Here is a 15094-nt window from a genome sequence, read left to right as displayed (position 1 = left end):
GGAACAACAACCATTCCCAGAAGAGCTAGGAAAAAAGGCAGCAGCCACAGAAACACCAGCTCTGTTCCCATGTATGCTGCATTCAGAGTAGCAAAAGGGAGTGAGGGGGTTTTTGACAGGGGCAAAAACAAATCCACAAACAAACCATGAATGATACCAAATATATTTTAAACCTCTTCAGGCTGTGAGATGGTATTTGATGATTTGAAAAAGCTTCTCCTCTTCCCTTTTATGAAAATGATTTACATACTGCTGCGTACATGGCATGTTGGAGACCTCTCAAGAGACCAGCCGCTGTTCCAAAGAACTTACACTTCTATGACAGGAATTTCATAAATGAAGGCACTAACTATCTTCCCAGATGCAGGCTTGAATAGAACCACTGTACTGGTGAGTTCTGCTGAGGGAACAATCTTTTTTCACAGTCCTCAGGGCAGGAGTAAACCTGACTTAGAGCAGTGTTACAGACTGAACCGCTTCGTTTCCTGGCTGGAGAGGACCAAGACCCCCCGGAGCTGCCAGACCAGCACTGAGACCCTTGTGATCCTGTGCCCTTCCATTCAGCTGGAGGTGTCCAGGAATAACAAGTAAGCCCCACCACCAAGACCCCATCACACAGTCTCACACACACTGCTCCCATGGGTGATCCAGGCTTCCCAAATCCTGCTTCTCTGCTCACACTGCAAGTCTTAATATCTGTAATACCAGAGAGGGCACAGGAGAACACAGACTCAAGAAGAAAGCATGATACCATGCCCTTCCATCCAGCTGGATGCATCCAGGAATAACAAGTAGCCAGTGCGTGCAGGAACAGGGTCCTCTTTCTTGTTCCCAGATCGGCTGCAGTGCCGCAATGTGCTACCACTTATGTTTAACAGTATTAAAACATGTAACATGAACTTGGAATATTTGTGTGAAATGATTAATTTTATCCAGATAGTATTTGGAGTGTCACTCTGGCACCAGCATTTCTACCCAAAGTTTTAGCAGTGGTGTTCCTACTTTAACTCAATTCAAAACTGTAAGTAAAATATAATTTAATAGCAATTTGATTTTGCAATGATCTCATTGAAAAGGCATATCCAGTATTGCCCTTGCAACACAGAAATGGCCACAAGATAAGCCTGAGGGACACAGATTAACAGATACAATTTCAGTCCCTTCTCCCTTACAGGGAATGTTTTGACCTCTTGCCAAGCAGAGAGCATTCCACACACAGTAGGATAAATTTGGTATAGCACCCATATGGAAATATCTTCTTCACAACAAGGCCAGGGTGTAAAATCTATTATCTGAACACACATGCTCTCTCACTTCACAAGCGAATGAGCCTACAGCAAAGTTTGACTCAAACTTTCCCCATCTCATGGGCGTCCATATTTGAGCAAACTTTCGAATGGCAGCATCATCTACCCTGGCACTGAAGCTGGCAATCATCTTTCTTTTCTTCTTTCTTATGGATTTAAGCTGAACACAGCAGAGGTCCAATTTGGATCTGTTCCCAATACAAAAATATTTTTATTGTCTCTTAAAATGTGATTATCATAGAAGATTAACTGTGCATTCACCCTAACCTGCGGAATTAGACCTGTCTACTCACAATGAAGATGTTAAAGCAGGCTTTGTTATGATCAATTATAACATATAGTTCACTTAGCAAAAGGGCAAACTGGAATTCTACTCTGCTTCCACAGAGTTTATGCTCACATCGTTGTCAGCTAAACTCTAGTTTCCAACACTCCTTTGCTACTATTCACAGAGGATGATACCAGCACTGAAATTGCATCTCTGACTTCTCTCCTACCTCCTTCACTGTTCTCCTTCAGTTCAGTTGTAAGCACACCCATCCTTCCAATACCAGCAAGCAGAGAATTGAAAATGTGCATCTACAAATAGACAAATTATTACACAGGAGCAGTTATGTACAATTATATATGTGCAATACTGCACACACAATTTGATAATAAAATATTCACAAATAAAACTTGTCTTTCCATAAGTAAATTAAGTAGAATAAAGTATACACACAGAGTATAAACAATGCTTCCCTACTAAAAATTCCATCATCATAAAACAAATACAGCCTTTGAGGATTATATAATATATTACGCAAAACTCTTCAGTGTCAGCTTCATGTGAATGTATTTTTTTCCCCTGGGCTTGATTAACAAACAAATCTAAACATTCAAGACAGATATTAAACAGTTCTGTCCAGGATGAAATCTGCATTGCCAAATTCCACATGGTTTCCACTTGATACCACAAACTTGGCCACAGTTCATTCCAAATTCAGTCCTAGCCCTCCAAAAGGTAGAAAAATACCTGTGAAACTTTTTATGATGCCATGAAGGTGATTTGTATTACAGAGACAGATACAATTGTACCCATGCCTAACACACAGTGGGCAAAAGCTGATTAACAGCAGGTTTCACCCTGCTAGAACAAAATAAATGCCTTTTGCAACTCCAAAAGGGTAATGATTTATGTGATTATGAATCCACTTCAAATATTTTTTCTGACTATCTACTCATCTGATGATTTGGCATGGAGGTATTTTATCTGATAATCTGCCTTTAAATTTGTAGGTGTTATAAATGTACCAGGATTCACAGGTTCCTTCAGAGCATGGGTTCCTGAAGTTTCCTGATGGAAGAACTGTCTCTTTTTTCTAGTGTGTGCCTAGTACCTAATATCTGAGCTCCTACCTCCTTTGTCCCCAGAAAAACCTGCTTGAAGAAGAATGCATGGCGAGACATTCATATACAACAGGTTTTATTTATCCTGTTTTAGATGCAAGAGTCATGCTAAGGACCCTCTTTCTGATCCTAGACAGTCTAAGGATGTGAAAAACATGAAATTCACTTTAGCTGATTCATAGAATCATAGAATCAGCTGGGTTGGAAGGGACCTCCAAGATCATCAAGTCCAACCCTTGATCCAACACTGCTGCGATTACTAGGCCATGGCACCAAGTGCCACATCCAGTCTCTTTTTAAAAATCTCCAGGGACAGAGAATCCACCACTTCCCTGGGCAGCCCATTCCAATGTCTGATCACCCTCTCTGTAAAGAAATTCTTTCTAATATCTAACCTAAACCTCCCCTGGCACAACTTGAGACCATGCCCTCTTGTCTTGCTGATAGTTGCCTGGGAAAAGAGACCAACCCCCACCTGGCTACAAACCTCCTTTCAAGTAGTTGATTCTTCACAGCAGCTATATTACAGGTGAAGCTCCAAAGAAAATACATGTGTGAAGATGGTTTGAAGTTTGAGAGCTTTTTTTTCCAAACTGCAGTTTAATTTTATGGCAATTTCAAGGTATTATCTCTGCTATTTCAGACAGCTGCATTTTCTTAACCTTTTGACCAATCTCTCCACTAAAAAGCCAGTACATCTGGAGCTTTTGTAGCGATAAATTCACCTTATACTGTAGCTGTACCACCAAGCAATGACTCCATTCAATTCCTACAGAAGCTAGTTTTGGCCTCTCCAGTTCTAATGAGAAAGCTGGAGCCACAACACAAAAAATGAGAACTCTGGTAATGCAACCACACCCCACTCGTAATTTGCTCTGTGCCCCATGTCCCCACCCACAGACACACAGCAGAGGAACACCAGCTGTTGAAACTTTGCAGATGGCAAGTCCAATATTGTGCCATTTTGGACTTTCTCCTCAAAGGATCATTCCACATGGCTTCTTTTATAGGGTCAGGATTTCTTTTCCTGGAGGGATGGATGTTTGGGCATGGAAAATATCTGTGGGCATGAACAATGGGCAAACAGCATTTATAAACTAAAATAAAGTCTTTCAATCTGTGGAAACAGCTGGAGGGAGGAAAGAATCTTATGAATAACGTAGTTGAAACGGAACAGACTGTTGACAGTGAGTTCTTTCACATGCTAACTATGGCTACACTCTTACATGGCAGTACAACACTTAAATCTGCAACTAAAGAAGATTCAATGCACAATGATGTATTCATTTTCAGTGCTATGTGAGAGGTAGAGTATGACTGTGCCAACGTAGAGATGCTCCCCAAAAGGAAAGAGATGGTCCCCCAAAAGGAAACACACACTATTTGGTAGTCATTGAGTTGCTGACACAAACAGTACAGTCTCCACGTGGGACTACACCAAGGAAGCTTTGCAAAGCACCAAATGGACCTTCTGTGTAGAAATTACAGCCTGGGCTGAACAACTCAGAGGTAAGTACAGCAGCTTGGCATCGAGGGAATACACGTGGGCTCTCATCTGCCAACAGGTAAAACAGAGCCAGACTTCTACTTGTTCCAACCTCTCACTGCTCCCGCTTTTATCTCCTCTCCACTCATATGATTTCATGCACAGCATCCCTTCTTCTCTTGCTCCTACCAGACACGACTGCTCCAGGCAACTTCCAAACACTACCTTCACACAATTCTCAGCAACACATAACAGAAGTCTTATTCCGATTCCCAGCAATGGTTTGTGTACTCAGGAGCTGAAGTATCATTGAAAGTCAATATCGTGCAACTGTGTGAGTCATTTAGGTGCTTTTGAAAAGGTGAATCACCCTCAACACAGCTGATATAAACTGGAGGTTATTTCCTTTAAGCAGGCAGTTAATTTAACACAAGAGTATTAAGTTCAGCACTCAGTCTAGGGGATACCTGCACAGACACCTTCAAGGGAGCATCTGCTGAGCTTCCTGTTTCTCAAAAGGTATTTTTCACTCCTGCCTCATAGAATGAGGCTTTCAGGTAGCAAGAAGGAATCATGTTTCTCACAAGAAACAAGAGGGAAACTTCAAGTGTATGTCATTCAATACAGCACATTTTCAGTACAGCATCTTTTTAGAGTAACTCCACAAGTTACGCCCAATGAAAACAGACAGAAAACACAGACAAAATTCCACACAAGGAAACACCTTAACAGTCTCTTTAAATGCTCTTTCAAAGCACTGTCAGTAAGGTACTTTACCCACGCTAAGGAGAAGCAGACATATTTTAGTAAATATTTTTCTTTTTCTATTGGAAGAAATAAAAGTTTTTTGCCAGCTAAATCTTTTCCTTCAAAGCTTCCCTGCTTCAGCCAAGCCCCATTATTCATTATGCTGTTAGACAAGATGGCTTTGATGTCAATAGATCATACAAAAGATTTCAGACAGTAAGCTGTGTGAAAAATTCAGTGGCAAGTTCAAGGTAAACCCAGGTAAAAATTGTTTACTCATTACTAATTTAGTCAAAAGTTTTACTTGTTTCACATAAACGCAAGAAGTTTATCAACTTTTGACTGTTACTTTATCTAGCACTATCTAGATTGTTATTTATCTAGCAGATAGAGGTTTTGCACCATCTCGTTACTACAGTTGCCTGACTTGTCCAGTCACCTGGAAACTCAACCCTCTAAGGAGAAACAAAGACTAAATTAGAAATATTCTTCTCTGTAAATGGGCTGTACAGAAGGCACCTTACTTCTGTAAACAAGTTGAGTTTAAGATTACAGGTTCATGTTTTAGAAATCAACAGCTACAGGGACAAAGATGGGGAAAGGGCATAATCAGAATTATAGAGAAACACCTGCCCTGGGAGCTGGGAACTCCTTGATTTTTAATTTACAAATTGTGCCTACTGCTAAAGCTGTTAGCCCAAAAGGTCAGTGAAATCAGCTTATTCAAACATCAAGCATTTTAGTCTGCTTGCTCAGTTAACTCAAAAATAAAAGGAGCATTTCTATTAGTTTTTTCCTGTGAAAAATAGTACTTTGGAAGTAGGAAAGGTACACTGTTTCAACACCTACTTGACAGTAAGGTTCTCACAAAATATAGGTTTTGTGCCAATATTCCCCAAGAACTTTTATTCCTGAAATCAACAGAGTTTTGTCTGCATCATTATGGGCCTCTCTTGCTTCTACAAGGAATCAATAGGAGGTCAGGTATCTGGACTTAAGGCCAAGGGCCACTGTATTTTAGTCTGAATCCTATTTCTAAGGCTCACTTTAAATAGCACCAGTGAGTTCTACAAGCTGAAAAAAAAGAAACAAACAAAGGAAACAAACAAAGGAAACAAACAAAGGAAACAAACAAAGGAAACAAACAAAGGAAACAAACAAAGGAAACAAACAAAGGAAACAAACAAAGGAAACAAACAAAGGAAACAAACAAAGGAAACAAACAAAGGAAACAAACAAAGGAAACAAACAAAAAAGAAAAAAGAAACAAACAAAAGAAACAAACAAAAAAAGAAAAAAGAAACAAAAGAAACAAAAAAGAAACAAAAGAAATAACAAAAAAAGAAAAAAGAAACAAAAGAAACAAAAAAAGAAACAAAAGAAACAAAAAAAGAAACAAAAGAAACAAAAAAAGAAACAAAAGAAACAAAAAAAGAAACAAAAGAAACAAAAAAAGAAACAAAAGAAACAAAATAACAAGAAAAGAAACAAAAGAAATAACAAAAAAGAAAAAAGAAACAAAACAAAAGAAAAAAGAAACAAAAGAAACAAGAAACAAAAAAGAAAGAAAGAAAAGAAAGAAAAAAAAGAAAAAAGAAAGAAAAAAAGAAAGAAACGAAAGAAAGAAAGAGAGAAAAAAAGAAAGAAAAAAAGAAAAAAAAGAAAGAAAAAAAGAAAGAAAAAAAGAAAGAAAAAAAGAAAGAAAAAAAGAAAGAAAAAAAGAAAGAAAAAAAGAAAGAAAAAAAGAAAGAAAAAAAAAAAGAAAAAAAGAAAGAAAAAAAGAAAGAAAAAAAGAAAGAAAAAAAGAAAGAAAAAAAGAAAGAAAAAAAGAAAGAAAAAAAGAAAGAAAAAAAGAAAGAAAAAAAGAAAGAAAAAAAGAAAGAAAAAAAGAAAGAAAAAAAAGAAAGAAAAAAAAGAAAGAAAATAAGAAAGAAAAAAAGAAAGAAAAAAAGAAACAAAAGAAACAAACAAAAGAAAGAAACAAAAAAGAAAAAAAGAAAGAAACAAAACAAACAAAAAAAGAAACAAACAAAAGAAACAAAAAATAAACAAACAAAAGAAACAAAAAAGAAACAAAAGAAATAACAAAAAAAAAAGAAACAAAACAAAAGAAAAAAGAAACAAAAGAAACAAAAAAAACCAAAAGAAACAACAAAGAAACAAAATAACAAAAAAGAAACAAAAGAAACAACAAAAAAAGAAAAAAGAAACAAAAGAAACAAAAAACAAAAAAAAGAAAAAAGAAACAAAAAAGAAAGAAAGAAAAGAAAGAAAGAAAAGAAAGAAAGAAAAGAAAGAAAGAAAAGAAAGAAAGAAAAGAAAGAAAGAAAAGAAAGAAAGAAAAGAAAGAAAGAAAAGAAAGAAAGAAAAGAAAGAAAGAAAAGAAAGAAAGAAAAGAAAGAAAGAAAAGAAAGAAAGAAAAGAAAGAAAGAAAAGAAAGAAAGAAAAGAAAGAAAGAAAAGAAAGAAAAAAGAAAGAAAAAAGAAAGAAAAAAGAAAGAAAAAAGAAAGAAAAAAGAAAGAAAAAAAAGAAAAAAAGAAAGAAAAAAAGAAAGAAAAAAAGAAAGAAAAAAAGAAAGAAGAAAAGAAAGAAGAAAAGAAAGAAGAAAAGAAAGAAGAAAAGAAAGAAGAAAAGAAAGAAGAAAAGAAAGAAGAAAAGAAAGAAGAAAAGAAAGAAGAAAAGAAAGAAGAAAAGAAAGAAGAAAAGAAAGAAGAAAAGAAAGAAGAAAAGAAAGAAGAAAAGAAAGAAGAAAAGAAAGAAGAAAAGAAAGAAGAAAAGAAAGAAACAAAAGAAACAAACAAAAGAAACAAACAAAAGAAACAAACAAAAAAGAAAAAAGAAACAAAAAAAGAAACAAAAAAGAAACAAAATAACAAGAAAAGAAACAAAAGAAATAACAAAAAGAAAAAAGAAACAAAACAAAAGAAAAAAGAAAGAAAAAAAGAAAGAAAAAAAGAAAGAAAAAAGAAAGAAAAAAGAAAGAAAAAAGAAAGAAAAAAGAAAGAAAAAAGAAAGAAAAAAGAAAGAAAAAAGAAAGAAAAAAGAAAGAAAAAAGAAAGAAAAAAGAAAGAAAAAAGAAAGAAGAAAAGAAAGAAGAAAAGAAAGAAGAAAAGAAAGAAGAAAAGAAAGAAGAAAAGAAAGAAGAAAAGAAAGAAGAAAAGAAAGAAGAAAAGAAAGAAGAAAAGAAAGAAACAAAAGAAACAAACAAAAGAAACAAACAAAAGAAACAAAAAAAGAAACAAAAGAAACAAAAAAAGAAACAAAAGAAACAAAAAAAGAAACAAAAAAGAAACAAAATAACAAGAAAAGAAACAAAAGAAATAACAAAAAGAAAAAAGAAACAAAACAAAAGAAAAAAGAAAGAAAAAAAGAAAGAAAAAAGAAAGAAAAAAGAAAGAAAAAAGAAAGAAAAAAGAAAGAAAAAAGAAACAAACAAAAGAAACAAGCAAAAAACAAAAAAGAAAGAAACAAAACAAACAAAAAAAACAAACAAAAAAACAAACAAAAAAACAAACAAAAAAACAAACAAAAAAACAAACAAAAAAACAAACAAAAAAAGAAACAAAAAAGAAACAAAAAAGAAACAAAAAAGAAACAAAAAAGAAACAAAAAAGAAACAAAAAAGAAACAAACAAAAGAAACAAGCAAAAAACAAAAAAGAAAGAAACAAAACAAACAAAAAAACAAACAAAAAAACAAACAAAAAAACAAACAAAAAAACAAACAAAAAAAACAAACAAAAAAACAAACAAAAAAACAAACAAAAAAACAAACAAAAAAACAAACAAAAAAACAAACAAAAAAACAAACAAAAAAACAAACAAAAAACAAACAAAAAAGAAACAAAAAAGAAACAAAAAAGAAACAAAAAAGAAACAAAAAAGAAACAAACAAAAGAAACAAACAAAAGAAACAAACAAAAGAAACAAGCAAAAAACAAAAAAGAAAGAAACAAAACAAACAAAAAAACAAACAAAAAACAAACAAAAAAACAAACAAAAAAACAAACAAAAAAACAAACAAAAAACAAACAAAAAAACAAACAAAAAAACAAACAAAAAAAACAAACAAAAAAGAAACAAAAAAGAAACAAAAAAGAAACAAAAAAGAAACAAAAAAGAAACAAAAAAGAAACAAAAAAGAAACAAAAAAGAAACAAAAAAGAAACAAAAAAGAAACAAAAAAGAAACAAAAAAGAAACAAAAAAGAAACAAAAAAGAAACAAAAAAGAAACAAAATAACAAGAAAAGAAACAAAAGAAATAACAAAAAAGAAACAAAACAAAAGAAAAAAGAAACAAAAGAAAAAAGAAAGAAAAAAAGAAAGAAAAGAAAGAAAAAAAAGAAAAAAGAAAGAAAAAAAGAAAGAAACAAAAGAAAGAAAAAAAGAGAGAAAAAAAGAAAAAAAAGAAAGAAAAAAAGAAAGAAAAAAAAGAAAGAAAAAAAGAAAGAAAAAAAAGAAAGAAAAAAAGAAAGAAAAAAAAGGAAAGAAAAAAAAGAAAGAAAAAAGAAAGAAAAAAAAGAAAGAAAAAAAAGAAAGAAAAAAAAGAAAGAAAAAAAAGAAAGAAAAAAAAGAAAGGAAAAAAAGAAAGAAAAAAAAGAAAGAAAAAAGAAAGAAAAAAAGAAAGAAAAAAAGAAAGAAAAAAAGAAAGAAAAAAAGAAAGAAAAAAAAGAAAGAAAAAAAGAAAAAAAAAAGAAAGAAAAAAAGAAAAAAAAAAAGAAAAAAAGAAAAAAGAAAGAAAAAAGAAAGAAAAAAAGAAAGAAAAAAGAAAGAAAAAAAGAAAGAAAAAAGAAAGAAAAAAAAGAAAGGAAAAAAAGAAAGAAAAAAAAGGAAGAAAAAAAGAAAGAAAAAAGAGAAAGAAAAAAAGAAAGAAAAAAGAGAAAGAAAAAAAAGAAAGAAAAAAAGAAAGAAACAAACAAGAGAAACAAACAAGAGAAACAAACAAGAGAAACAAACAAGAGAAACAAACAAGAGAAACAAACAAGAGAAACAAACAAGAGAAACAAACAAGAGAAACAAACAAGAGAAACAAACAAGAGAAACAAACAAGAGAAACAAAGCAAACAAAACAAAAAAAAAGAAAAAGGAACTGAGAAGAGGAAAAGAAATGCTGACTTTGAATGAAAGGTTCTCCAAAGGCCCTGTTCAGACTGGCCAACCAGTTTGAGTTGTCTTCTTTGCCAACTAGTGCTGTTCCATAACACACCCTCATTCAGGCTGTGGGGAGAGGAATGGTTCCAAACAGGTGTGTGGAGGCAGGAGAGGTGAGGTAGGGTCTTCCTAAGGATACACTATGAGTGAAAATAGGCATGGCTGTAGGAACACAAGCATGCCCGCTTTGCACAGTCACAGCAGACAGGTAGGCAGCTTATCAGGCTTAGAGTCCAAAACACATGACAGACAACTTTGAACTGACAGTCTAAAACAAGCTCCTACTTTCTGTACAAACTGCTGATAGTTTGTCAGCGCCTTTGGCCTCAGTCTCTTCCCCTGTTCTTCTCCTTAAAGCACCCAGGAATCCCTTACAACTTTCTTAGAACTTCACCTTAGGGGTTGAAAACTAAAGTTCTCTTTGGGCACCATAAACAACAAAGAAACTCACATCTCCTCTATCATAGACAGTGAATGGATCCCTTAAGAACTAGTTTCATCAGAAACTATGATTAAAAATTCTTCTGGAAAATACTCCAGTTATGGTTTATGGACAGAAAAGCCTTAAAAAAAACCCAAACATGTTAATGGTTCCACTAAGAAACAAAAAATAGAAACATACAAATAACTCTTTAAACTAATGCTATGGCAACAAAAAAGGATTTAAAACATGACTTAATAAATGGATTTGACCCAGATTCCTACTCTCTCTTTTAAGAGAACATTCTTGAGAACAGTTCACAAGCATGTTGGTATACTAATTTATCTCAACTGTGTCACAACTTTCAAAGCATCAGTAAAAGAGTTGCAACATCCGTTCCCACTTCATTGCCTGCATACATTCTTACCAGTAAGGGCTATTAAAGGAAGCTGAACTAAAACTGAAAACAAGAAAAATTTTAAATCATAATCATCAGTTGAAGGGAAGGGTGTTTTTTCTACATAGAAAATAAGGGACCTGAAGGATCTGCCAGTGCAGCAATCTCGGCTCCCTCTCCACTTCAGATAATCTCTAGTTCTTGTGATGACATTGTTTTCACTTTAAATTGGTCTTTGCTTATCTTCAGCCCACCCAAGTAGTTTTCTTCTTCAGGTGGTGACACTGCTATGCCATTTCATTTATTTCAGTCTGAAAAATCACCAACTCAGCTGTGTAGAAGCAGGAAATTTAACTGCATACTCCATTTAATGAACATTTTAATGGAGATGGTGGATGAAACTAGTCTCAAGATACTCATGTGACAGTTCATTAATAACCTCCCTACAACATGGTATTTTTCTCCCAACATTATTCTTATCTTTACATCCTTATCAAGTCACTTCCCAGTTGCTCTACTGATTCCAAATTTCTCTCACTTAGTCCCCACTGTGGCTCTGCTAGCAAGCACAAGTCCAAACAGGACAAACCTGCCACTTCTTTGGCTCTGCAATAGAGTTATCAGAGGAAGCTACCAGATTAGTCAGCACAATCTACCTTTTTTTTTAAACTCCAAGACTCCACATACTCCACTTTCCCTCTGAGTTGGTTTATCACGATCAGCATCACTGAACTGAATTTTCCTCTTCTGTAACACAGATACTATACTTGCAGTTTCCAAGCACATCATAAAAGTCACATAATCACAGAACAAGTAGCACTGGAAAAGAGCTCTGAGAACCACCTAGTCCAACTCCTGTGCTAAAGCAGTTCCACCTAGAGCAGGTAGCACAGGATCTCTTCCAAGCGGGTTTTGAATATCTCCAGAGTTTTTTTTGCTGGAGTTGTTTTCATGTGCCTCTTATCCTAGTATTTCTTCTTGCCTCCATGGCTAATCTCACCCACCAGGTCAGCAATATCATAGAATCTTAGAATGATTTGGGGTTTGGAGAGGACCTCAAAGATCATGTAGTTCCAACCACTCCTCCAGCGACAGGGACACCTCTCATAAGACCAGGATGCCCAGAGCCCTATCCAACCTGGCATTCCAGGGATGGGGCATATTCATTGTCCTGTTTCATTCCCTTGGGAATGAAAACTGGAGTATAATTTAGTTTATGTTTGTCTGTACAGTCACTGATCACTAAACCATTCTTCTCCTGCTAACTATCCCACCTACCCCATGCCTCTGTCCTGCTTCTGTTTTCATAAATTTTAGGGAAAATGAAAATACTTTGTTTTGTTTTAATACCCTTAGCAATGTCTAAACCCAGCTTCACCTCCGGCAGTCCTCACTTGGTATTTATGCTTCTTCACCTCAAAAAACGCACCTTTATTTCTCCATGAGTTTTTCCCTCTCCTTTTGTTTCAGACTTTTCCTATTTCTTCTTTGTGGCTGCTCCCTGGGACTCCCTCCCTGAGACACCAATTCAATGGCAGTTCTGGAGTCCATAATTACAGCATATTCCAGACCTCCTTCATATTTAGGTACCTGTCCAATTCAGCCCAGTTGATGTTACTAACTAGCTGCTATAGCCCTATCTCAATTTTCTCCTTCAAATAAGAAGCTTTGTTATAGAGCCATTTTTAATTCTTTCCGTTTATTTTAAAAATAAGAGTAAATTATGTTTTAAGAGACTGCGTAAGCATTCTATGTAAACAAAGCTCCTACATCTCCTTAATTAGTAAAACCAAAGCAACACTAAAACTGTCTTGTAAGCTGAGAGATGAAGAAATTCCTAGACATCAATAAACACGTAGGGGCCTGTATTACTATCAGTATTTTCCTCCTGTTTTGCTGTAAAGGTGATCCATGGACTGCATTTAGCAGTCTTTTCTGAAGAATCTTTCTCAACAGTACCATAATCTGTGCTCATAATTTTAGTATTAACTGAAGACCAGAGGTAACTTCTGTTTCCAGCTGCCTAGACAAAATGCAGACTGACTCAGCTGATTTCAGTATCAGTAGATTTTCTCAGCTGGTGAGACAGAATGAAACAATTCATTCCTAAGCTTTTGCTGGGATGGGCAACAACATCCCTTTCAGAACAACAGGGAAACAGGAAGTTCTCTGCAGAGAGGATGCCAGCATTCTTCTAGAGAGCCCGAGATACAAGCAGTCATTTACCTCTGCTTGCCCCATACACACACTGTTAACACACTGGACAAAATGAGCTGCTTGTTTTGTCCCTACCCTTCCACTTCTCTTAGGTGCAACACAGCTGCTTTTAAAAGTCTTGCCCATGTATCAGCTTACACACTCTTACTTAGACAATATTTTTTATTAGCTCAAAGAAGAAATATCTCACATTTCTATGCTTTAAAACTACAATCCAGCAAAACAAGTGAGAATGAAGGTGGCACAAATATACCCTTATAACAACAGAATTTACCTTTTTTTAGCCATCTTTAAATATCCCAGTAAGAAAGAATAAATAAAAAAAAAAAGTTTCCAGTTAACAGATGTAAAATCACACCTCAAACTTTTCCCTAAGCTTTTCTTTTTGCATCTCATTTTTGTTTCTGTCAGCATTGTAACATGAACCATCTGAGAGGCTTCAAACTGAACAGCTTTAAGCAGTGGGTGAAACCACAGTATGTTAACTGACAGGAGGTTTTGGCTCCTTCTTCATCTTTAAGCATCTATTTCTCAGCTGCTGTTTCTTGCAGCAGGGGCTAGAACATTTATAGACTTCAGCCCAAGACTCCTAATTTCCTAATACACGCTGCTTAAGCATGTTTTCCTTTAATTTGTTTTTTTTCTTTGATAACTACTCCATTATTGTCTTCCAGCTTGTCCATTTGAATATAATCAATGCTAATTCACATTTACTGCAGCTAGTGCCCTTCATCTAACACCTGTTTGTATCAGATGAAAGCAAGAGACACACATTTTGCTGTGATGTCACCTAACAGAGAACCCTGTCTGATGGGTGTCAGAGCTGAGATGACAACCACAAAACAAGACACAGATAGGACAAATAAGATAAAGCAGAAACATCAGTGTGATACCTCTGATATCTCTGAGCATTAGCCAGTTCTTCTTCAGCCAAATATAAAGCTATTTTCAACGTGTAAACTACAGACAAGTTACTAAGCTGTTTGTTTTAAAAAACAAAATATTTTTCCTATGCCATATAGTCCACAGCCATCTCCAGCTCAAGAGATTTTATCCTCGAACAATCTGAACAGTGGAAGAAGGAAAGCTTATAAAATATCTATCCTTGTCTATGTTGGAAATAGCACAATTCCAAACCAGAGACAAATGCTGAAATACAATCCAGGGGCTGTGCTTCCATTCATAAACTGTTCCATTTGAACACAGGGTCTGGAATGAATTTTATCCTCATGTTCAACGAGAGAGCCACAATTTATTATAGTGCTGCACTTTTCAGTTTCAAAATCATATCCCTAATATTTTTCCCTGTCAGGTCCAGTGGAGATTAGCAGACTTTTCAACCAGGATCATCCATAAAGGGAAAATACAGCAGAATCCAACTGCCCAGAGACACAAAGAAACAAGTCCAGTTATGTACCACATGGCTAAAAGAAAAGGAAACCTACTGCAAACACACAGTTTCAACTGTTTAAGCTGGAAAGGCATCAGAAAGGTCCTTCTCTTATTAACAGCATAAGTGGGATCTCAAATGTACTCACTTCAGCTCTGTCTTTAAGTTACCACTAGACTGTCTGCGCAGCAGACCAGCTCTATTACTCCTGTGTAAGATCAGGGTAATGCTCCCTGACAACTTCAAACCCCAAAATAAATAACCAGTGCTTCCCAGTCATTGCATATTCCACAGCTGAGATGTGCCACAAAGATACAGGGTTATTTACACCAGTTAAATTTTCAGAGCTGTCTCTGGAACCTCCCTGAGTTCTCTAGGGAATCTCACTACCCTCTAATGTTCAAATTAGAAGGAAATTGGAATTCACCAACACTGGTCAGTACGACCAGTTTCAATCTATAGGCTCACTGCTTTTGATGACAATTTAAAATGAACACTGCTTTGACTAGAGCTGCTGTAAGAATATATTTTTTAAACTAATCTCTGAAGAGCTTTGTTTGTGACTGAAATAAGAAATATTTTTAACACA

General features: G+C 34.7%; 1 protein-coding gene across 8 annotated transcripts in view; it reads right to left on the bottom strand.

Annotated features, from left to right (window-relative positions):
* DENND2B (DENN domain containing 2B) overlaps window positions 1-15094 on the bottom strand; it is a 175519-nt gene that overhangs the window by 110126 nt on the left and 50299 nt on the right. The window lies entirely within an intron of this gene.

The sequence above is a fragment of the Pseudopipra pipra genome, chromosome 6 (assembly GCF_036250125.1).
Source record: "Pseudopipra pipra isolate bDixPip1 chromosome 6, bDixPip1.hap1, whole genome shotgun sequence".
NCBI lineage: Eukaryota > Metazoa > Chordata > Aves > Passeriformes > Pipridae > Pseudopipra > Pseudopipra pipra.
This window is presented reverse-complemented; position numbering and strand designations above follow the sequence as displayed.